Source organism: Rattus rattus, chromosome 15, assembly GCF_011064425.1.
Source record: "Rattus rattus isolate New Zealand chromosome 15, Rrattus_CSIRO_v1, whole genome shotgun sequence".
NCBI classification, from domain to species: Eukaryota; Metazoa; Chordata; class Mammalia; order Rodentia; family Muridae; genus Rattus; species Rattus rattus.
The window spans coordinates 74087035-74095643 of record NC_046168.1 but is presented as its reverse complement, the minus strand read 5'-3'; positions in this window follow the sequence as shown (position 1 = coordinate 74095643).

The window sequence follows — 8609 nt, the reverse complement described above, 5'->3', positions numbered from 1 at the left end:
TTAAAAGCAGTAAGGGAAAAGGTCAAGTAACATATAAAGGCAGACCTATCAGAATCACACCAGACATTCTAGCCAGAAACTATGAAGGCCAGAAGATCCTGGACTGATGTCATACAGACCCTAAGAGAACACAAATGCCAGCCCAGGCTACTGTATTCTGCAAAACTCTCAATTAACATAGATGGAGAAACCAAGATATTCCATGACAAAACCAAATTTACACAATATCTTTCTACAAATCCAGCACTACAAAGGATAATAAATGGTAAAGCCCAACATAAGGAGGCAAGCTATACCCAAGAAGAGGCAAGAAACTAATCATCCTGGCAACAAAACAAAGAGAAGAAAAGCACACAAACATAACACACCCAAATATGAATATAACAGGAAGCAATAATCACTATTCCTTAATATCTCTCAACATCAATGGCCTCAACTCCCCAATAAAAAAGACATAGATTAACAAACTGGATACTTGAGGACCCTGCATTCTGCTGCCTACAGGAAACACACCTCAGAGACAAAGACAGACACTACCTCAGAGTGAAAGGCTGGAAAACAACTTTCCAAGCAAATGGTCAGAAGAAGCAAGCTGGAGTAGCCATTCTAATATCAAATAAAAAGTCAATTTTCAACTAAAAGTCATCAAAAAAGATAAGGAAGGACAATTTATATTCATCAAAGGAAAAATCCACCAAGATGAACTCTCAATCCTAAATATCTATGCCCCAAATACAAGGGCACCTACATACATAAAAGAAACCTTACTAAAGCTCAAAACACACATTGCACCTCACACAATAATAGTAGGAGACTTCAACACCCCTACTCTCATCAATGGACAGATCATGGAAACAGAAATTAAACAGAGGCGTAGACAGACTAAGAGAAGTCATGAGCCAAATGGACTTAACGGATATTTATAGAACGTTCTACCCTAAAGCAAAAGGATATACCTTCTTCTCAGCTCCTCATGGTACTTTCTCCAAAATTGACCATATAATTGGTCAAAAAAAAAGGGCCTCAACAGGTACAGAAAGATAGAAATAATCCCATCGTGCTATCGGACCACCACGGCCTAAAGCTGGTCTTCAATAACAATAAGGGAAGAATGCCCACATATACGTGGAAATTGAACAATGCTCTACTCAATGATAACCTGGTCAAGGAAGAAATAAAGAAAGAAATTAAAAACTTTTTAGAATTTAATGAAAATGAAGGTACAACATACCCAAACTTATGGGACACAATGAAAGCTGTGCTAAGAGGAAAACTCATAGCGCTGAGTGCCTGCAGAAAGAAACAGGAAAGAGCATATGTCAGCAGCTTGACTGCACACCTAAAAGCTCTAGAAAAGAAGAAGCAAATACACCCAGGAGGAGTAGAAGGCAGGAAATAATCAAACTCAGAGCTGAAATCAACCAAGTAAAAACAAAAAGAACCATAGAAAGAATCAACAGAACCAAAAGTTGGTTCTTTGAGAAAATCAACAAGATAGATAAACCCTTAGCCAGACTAACGAGAGGACACAGAGAGTGTGTCCAAATTAACAAAATCAGAAATGAAAAGGGAGACATAACTACAGATTCAGAGGAAATTCAAAAAATCATCAGATCTTAAAAGCCTATATTCAACAAAACTTGAAAATCTGCAGGAAATGGACAATTTCCTAGACAGATACCAGGTACCAAAGTTAAATCAGGAACAGATAAACCAGTTAAACAACCCCATAACTCTAAGGAAATAGAAGCAGTCATTAAAGGTCTCCCAACCAAAAAGAGCCCAGGTCCAGACGGGTTTGGTGCAGAATTCTATCAGACCTTCATAGAAGACCTCATACCAATACTATCCAAACTTGAAACAGATGGAGTGCTACCGAATTCCTTCTATGAAGCCACAATTACTCTTATACCTAAACCACACAAAGACCCAACAAAGAAAGAGAACTTCAGACCAATTTCCCTTATGAACATCGACACCAAAATACTCAACAAAATTCTGGCAAACCGAATCAAAGAGCACATCAAAACAATCATCCACCATGATCAAGTAGGCTTCATCCCAGGCATGCAGGGATGGTTTAATATACGGAAAACCATCAACGTGATCCATTATATAAACAAACTGAAAGAACAAAACCACATGATCATTTCATTAGATGCTGAGAAAGCATTTGACAAAATTCAACACCCCTTCATGATAAAAGTCCTGGAAAGAATAGGAATTCAAGGCCCATACCTAAACATAGTAAAAGCCATATACAGCAAACCAGTGGCTAACATTAAACTAAATGGAGAGAAACTTGAAGCAATCCCACTAAAATCAGGGACTAGACAAGGCTGCCCACTCTCTCCCTACTTATTCAATATAGTTCTTGAAGTTCTAGCCAGAGCAATCAGACAACAAAAGGAGGTCAAGGGATACAGATCGGAAAAGAAGAAGTCAAAATATCACTATTTGCAGATGATATGATAGTATATTTAAGTGATCCCAAAGTTCCACCAGAGAACTACTAAAGCTGATAAACAACTTCAGCAAAGTGGCTGGGTATAAAATTAACTCAAATAAATCAGTAGCCTTCCTCTACAAAAAGAGAAACAAGCCGAGAAAGAAATTAGGAAACGACACCCTTCATAATAGACCCAAATAATATAAAGTACCTCGGTGTGACTTTAACCAAGCAAGTAAAAAGATTTGTACAACAAGAACTTCAAGACTCTGAAGAAAGAAATTGAAGAAGACCTCAGAAGATGGAAAGATCTCCCATGCTCATGGATTGGCAGGATTAATATAGTAAAAATGGCCATTTTTACCAAAAGCGATCTACAGATTCAATGCAATCCCCATCAAAATACCAATCCAATTCTTAAAAAGAGTTAGACAGAACAATTTGCAAATTCATCTGGAATAACAAAAAACCCAGGATAGCTAAAACTATCCTCAACAATAAAAAAAAGGACTTCAGGGGAATCACTATCCCTGAACTCAAGCAGTATTACAGAGCAATAGTGATAAAAACTGCATGGTATTGGTACAGAGACAGACAGATAGACCAATGGAATAGAATTGAAGACCCAGAAATGAACCCACACACCTATGGTCATTGATTTTTTTTTTTAATTCTTTTTTTTCGACAAACCCAGGGCCCAAACCATCCAATGGAAAAAAGATAGCATTTTCAGCAAATGGTGCTGGTTCAACTGGAGGTCAACATGTAGAAGAATGCAGATCGATCCATGCTTATCACCCTGTACAAAGCTTAAGTCCAAGTGGATCAAGGACCTCCACATCAAACCAGACACACTCAAACTAATAGAAGAAAAACTAAGGAAGCATCTGGAACACATGGGCACGGGAAAAAATTTCCTGAACCAAACACCCATGGCTCAAGCTCTAAGATCAAGAATCGACAAATGGGATCTCATAAAACTGCAAAGCTTCTGTAAGGCAAAGGACACTGTGGTTAGGACAAAATGGCAACCAACAGATTGGGAAAAGATCTTTACCAATCCTACAACAGATAGAGGCCTTATATCCAAAATATACAAAGAACTCAAAAAGTTAGACCACAGGGAGACAAATAACCCTATTAAAAATGGGGTTCAGAGCTAAACAAAGAATTCACAGCTGAGGAATGCCGAATGGCTGAGAAACACCTAAAAAAATGTTCAACATCTTTAGTCATCAGGGAAATGCAAATCAAAACAACCCTGAGATTTCACCTCACACCAGTGAGAATGGCTAAGATCAAAAACTCAGGTGACAGCAAATGCTGGCGAGGATGTGGAGAAAGAGGAACACTCCTCCATTGTTGGTGGGGTTGCAGACTGGTACAACCATTCTGGAAATCAGTCTGGAGGTTCCTCAGAAAATTGGACATTAAACTGCCTGAGGGTCCAGCTATACCTCTCTTGGGCATATACCCAAAAGATGCCCAACATATAAAAAAAGACACGTGCTCCACTATGTTCATCGCAGCCTTATTTATAATAGCCAGAAGCTGGAAAGAACCCAGATGCCCTTCAACAGAGGAATGGATACAGAAAATGTGGTACATCTACACAATGGAATATTACTCAGCTATCAAAAACAACGACTTTATGAAATTAGTAGAGCAAATGGTTGGAACTGGAAAATAGCATCCTGAGTGAGCTAACCCAATCACAGAAAGACATACATGGTATGCACTCATTGATAAGTGGCTATTAGCCCAAATGCTTGAATTACCCTAGATCCTAGAACAAATGAAACTCAAGACGGATGATCAAAATGTAATACTTCACTCCTTCTTTAAAGGGGAAAAAAAATACCCTTGGCAGGGAATAGAGAGGCAAAAGATTAAAACAGAGACTGAAGGAACACCCATTCAGAGCCTGCCCCACATGTGGCCCATACATATACAGCCACCCAATTAGACAAGATGGATGAAGCAAAGAAGTGCAGACCGACAGGAGCAGGATGTAGATCGATCCTGAGAGACACAGCCAGAATACAGCAAATACAGAGGTGAATGCCAGCAGCAAACCACTGAACTGAGAACGGGACCCCCGTTGAAGGAATCAGAGAAAGAACTGGAAGAGCTTGAAGGGGCTTGAGACCCCATATGTACAACAATGCCAAACAACCAGAGCTTCCAGGGACTAAGCCACTACCTAAAGACTATACATGGACTGACCCTGGACTCTGACCTCATAGGTAGCAATGAATATCCTAGAAAGAGCACCAGTGGAAGGGGAAGCCCTGGGTCCTGCAAAGACTGAACCCCCAGTGAACTAGACTGTCGGGGGGGGGGCGGCAAGGGGGGGGGGGGGGGGAGGGGAACACCCATAAGGGAAGGGGGGGAGAGAAGGGGATGTTTGCCCGGAAACCGGAAAGGGAATAACACTTTCGAAATGTATATAAAAATACTCAAGTTAATAAAAAAAAAAATAAAAATAAAACCTTATGCTCACTAAAAAAAAAAAAAAAATGGGGTATAAAACTAGACAGAGAATTCTCCAAAGAAGACAAATATGTTATGTATTTTCTTATATGTGAGTTTTAGTTTTTAAGCCTTTAATAGGCAATGCTAATATCTGAATAACTACAAAAGTTAGATCTAGAGTAAGGAAATATAGGGGAGAGATGGATTTCCCAAGAAAGAGGAAATGGAATATACAGAGAGAAACAGCAAGGACACTGGAACAGGGGGATTAAACAGAGAGAGAAATGGAAGGGGTGACTAAGGTAGGAGGTACAGAGAGGGACAGCTAACACTGTGGGTCATTTGAGGGATTATACAGAAACCTATTACAATAGAGGCTTCTTAAAACATGTGTGCACATGAAAAGAATCTAAATGGAATCACCAAAACAATGAGAGAGACAAAGCCCCAACTAGACAGCTCTCATCACCAAGTGAAACCTCCTGTACCAAGAATGAGATCTTGTAGGCATAATGTTTTTGTGCACTGTGTAAAGATTATCCTTATTTTATTCAAGTGCTGATGTCTCTGCCCTCGTGTCTTGTTGCAATCTGAAGATGGCATTGTAGTGCTGTCAAGAGTCTCCGGTCTCAAGTTCCTGTAAACAATGCTCATCGTTCATTCTCTGCCTTGTCAATAAAAGCTGGAAAAGCCAATGTGTGGCAATAGAGAGAATGGGGTGGGACTTCTTCTAATCAGGGAAGGAAGGAGAGAAAAGAGGAAGAGAGGAGTCCCAGAAAGACATCTTGGGAGAACATTCCTGAGCCAGCCCAATAGTAAAATCCAAGTATCTTGGGGATTTTGGCTGAGAATGAGACAAACTAGATTAGAGAATTAGAATAGAATTATAAGGCCTAGTTATTATACTTTAAGTTGAAAATAAATCTTGGTGTCTCTGTGTTGTTACCGGGGAACTAGCTAGAACAAAGAAAGACAGCCACTGTATTGATTTACTGCATATGTTTATATTAAAATTCCCCTTGCACTAATTGAGTTGTTGGGCAAAGTGACTCCATGGAAACCCACAAACAACTCAGACTATTGTCAAAGCTACTGGTTGCTCTCCATAAACTGATGGTCAGGCCCTTTTGCTAAAGATAACGCCTGCAAATCTTATCTACCGTGAAGATATCGGGCTGGTGCCTAACTAGAGCCTTAGCTCCTATTGAACTGACTGGTGTTTATGGTAATGGAAGGTAAAGACCAAGCCTGCCACCATCCTTTCATTATACAATGGTGACTTACTGGCATGATCCACCTTGTGCAGTAGTGGCACAAACATTGTAGAAGTAACCATCTACTACTTGATTGGATTTAAGTCCCACTCCACGAGATGAAACCCATAATTGACACTGCTCAGGTAGACCATTTAGGCCATAGACCTAGTGGAAAACCAAATATTAACATTCTGCTAAAGAAACAGAGCAATAAGTTTACTCTTAAAGACCATTCAGCTATACCCATAGAGCAGTGTCTCTCTCAGCCATCACCAAAGAGGCTTCTTCCTGCAATAGATGGGAACTAATATAGAGACCCATAGCTGAACACTGTTCAGAGAGTGAGAGATCGTGCAACACTCGGTCCTAAATGGGATTTCTTCATCAAATCCCTCCCCACCCACCGCTCAGACAGGGAGAAACACTGTAAGATCCAGAGCTGATGACCCCTAGAAAACAACACCATCCAGATTTAACAGGACTGTTGCACATAGGAACTCACAGAGATTGTTGTAGCATGCATGGCATCTGATCAGAATCAAACCAGGCAGGATCTCAGTACTGAGAGGGGAAGTGGACACAAGCTCCCATTCTCAACAATTAACAACCCCTCACAAAGAGAAATAAGAGTCTCATTGAGTATACAAACCACTCTTAAGGGCAGGCCCTAAGGCTAGCAGCAGATGGACAAGACAAAGTGAATTCAAAGGCATTTGGGGGAAAGGTCGTCTCGTATTGCTTCATTGGAGCATTTTGCTGTATATTGTGGTTTCTGTCTTTGAGCTGTGTTGATGTATTTCTTCTGCGCCTTCTTGCTTTCTTTATTCATTTTCTTTAATCCTTGCGTTTTTTCTTTACTTCTTTGTTTTCTTAAGAGAAAGAAAGAAGGCACGGAGTCTGAAAGGCTCACTGCTTTTTAAAATATGGGCATTTAAATAATAAAAGCATAAAATGGGACTTTCTAGTTTTTCTAAGTGAAAAGATCCTTGCTTTCAAAAGCAACACCACAACTAAGAGGACTGGTTGTTGTGATACATGATATCCAGTGAGGGTACTAGCCTATGGGTATTGATGAGTTACGCCATCTCCCTCAAGCAACGGAAACATACAGACTTCTGTTTTGTCGGTTGGGTATTTGGGAAGGTATGGAGGTTTTAAAGATTTAAGTTGCAATAATTAAAATGTCAATTTTCTTTTTTTCTGTCATGTTTATTAATGTAGGTAATGTTTCTTCTCCAAGAACAGAGAAGTTTGAAAGTACAGGGGGAAAACGAGGCAGTTTGGAGGATAAAGCAGTGTGGGATCTGAGCTGAGATGCTTCAGGCAGTGTTCACCTGCACGGCATGGCAGGTAAGTCTGCACAGGGCAAAGTGTGCATATTCTGTGTTCAGAACCAAGCCTGAAGCAAACTCTAGAACTGCAATATGAGTAAGAACTGCCAGAAACACTAAATTCATTGCCCATTTGATTTTGAATTAATTTTTGGTCATCGCATGTTCAGAAAACTTGCTGGTGTCAATTTTTTTTTCAGGTCCCATACTTGGTGCCTTGCCCAACCAGATAAGAAGCTATTGTCTAGAGAACTTCCCTTAGACCAGGCTGAGTTTTGGAATTAACTTTTTTTCTGAGTTTTTAACACACTGTGAGGTTGGCACAACACATTAAACACCTAAGCATGGGGCTCTCGAGACCCTTGTCTGTGAAACCCTCTACTGCAAACTACATGACCTTGGTACAGTATCCTTGTCTGCGGTGGTATCTCAAGATATAGCCTATGACAAAGCAGAAGTGTCTGGAGTGTAAGGATAGCCTGGTGTACAAAGGGAGACCCCACTGAAGAAGAAGAGACTAATGTTAAGCTCAAAGATGATCTGCCCACGTGACCCTGTCCCTATGTTTCTGATGCCCAGTCAGAGTTGACCATCGCTGTGAGATAAATGTGCAAGGCAGGTCATATAAAAGGAAGAAATCAAGACCGAGTATGTTGAGGCATGTGTGTAATCTCTGCACTCAGAAGGCCGAGGCAGGGTAGGAAGCTTCAGACTCCTGCTTTGGCTAAAAAGACAGCAAAGACCCTATTCCAAAGAAGAGAGGGGAGAGGGGAGAGGAGGAGGAGGGATGGTCAGGAAAAAATATTCTCTCTCCTCAGTTCTGCAAAGCACGGGTGTCACCTTCAAGAGAACTGTTCAAGGTGTTCAGGTTGCTTTTCTACCTGTTCCCTTGGGTTGGGGATTTGGCTCAGTGGTAGAGCGTTTGCCTAGCAAGCGCAGGCCCTGGGTTCGGTTCCCAGCTCCATTAAATAAATAAATAAATAAATAAATAAATAAATAAATAAATAAACAAACAAACAAACAAACAAAAAAAAAGAGCCGTGCCTACCTGTTCCCTCACACCGTGAGGGTATTTTCAGCCATGTGTGTACATTTTTA